Below are 1428 nucleotides of genomic sequence, written 5' to 3' on the forward strand. Positions count from 1 at the left end.
TTTTGGAAGAGTTTATCAAGGGTTGATGTTAATTCTTCTTTAAATGTGGTGGAATTCACCAGTGAAGTAATTTGGGCCTGGGCTTTTCTTTGTAGGAAGTTCTAAAATTACTAATTCAGTCTCTTTATTTGTTGTATATCTGTTTAGAGTTTCAATTTTTTTCTGCATCTGTGTCAAGCATGGATGTCTTTCTAGGAACTTGTCCATTTCATCCAAGTTATCTAATTTATTAGGCATATAGTTGTTTGTAGTATTCCTTATAATCATTTTTATTTCTCTAATGTAATTTCTGTAACATTTTTATAACTTGAACTTCTCACTTTTTTATTGGTAAGTCTACCTAAAGTTTCGTTAATTTTATTGATCTTTTCAACAAAAGAGGTTTTGTTGATTTTCTTTATTGTTTTTCTAGTTTTTATTCTACTTATTTTATCTAGTACTTATTATTTCCCTTTTTCTGCTTGATTTAGGTTTGGATTACTCCTCTTTTTCTACCTTCTTTAGGTGGAAAGTTAGGTTTTTGATTTGAGATATTTCTTTTTAATATAGGCACTTACAACTATACATTTCCTCCTAATCTTGCTACATCCCATAGAGTTTCCCTTTTCCCCTCTTGCAGCTAAGGCAAAGGCAACGTGATTTAACCTTGGTCATTTGGATGCTCCCATCAGGACTTTGAATCTTGAGCAAATAGTGTAAAAACACAGGGACAGAGCAGAATTCATTTAAGATGGCAGCATGCAATGATGATGGAGGTAGTGGTTCCTGCTGTGGTCCCCTTACCTAGACTGTTCCTCTGTTGTGACTTTGGCTGAGATTCCTGGTTCCATTTTCTGAGCTTAATTAGCTAGTCTGCCTATCAAACTGAGGATTACATGATAACCTTCCAGTATGTTTATTTCTTCTTTAAGTTGGCAGAGTTGGTTTCTCTTGCTGGAAACTAAGAATCTTGGCATACTGTTAAGATAAGAGTTGGGGAGAAAGAGAAAGCATAGGTCTTTCACTTTTCTCTTTGTAAAACTTTCTTTGTAAATTTCTGTGTTGCTAGTATTGTTGTATTACTTCTGTTATTTAAAAATATCCTTTTAAAATTGAGAACCTAAAGCACAGTGGGGTGAAGAGAAGTGGTAGGATACAAAATTTGAAACTTAGGATGAGGCCTGATTGTACAAAGCCTTGAATATTATTTTGAGGATTCCAAATTTAGCTCAGTAAATCTGGGGAATTTACAAAGTAGAACAACGATGACATGATCAGATCTATGTTTGTTTGTTTGTTTATTGCCATGTAGATGGATAAGAACTCAGAGAAATTAGAGGCCAGGAAAATAGTTAGGAGGAGGCTACTGCCATAGTCCACATGCAAGATTGAGAAAATCTTTCAATCTGGAGAGAGAGAGAGAGAAAGAAAGAAAAAAAGAAAGAAAGA

This window comes from Callorhinus ursinus, unplaced genomic scaffold (genome assembly GCF_003265705.2).
Source record: "Callorhinus ursinus isolate GAN/ISIS: 27379988/994484 unplaced genomic scaffold, GSC_fseal_2.0 scaffold38, whole genome shotgun sequence".
NCBI lineage: Eukaryota > Metazoa > Chordata > Mammalia > Carnivora > Otariidae > Callorhinus > Callorhinus ursinus.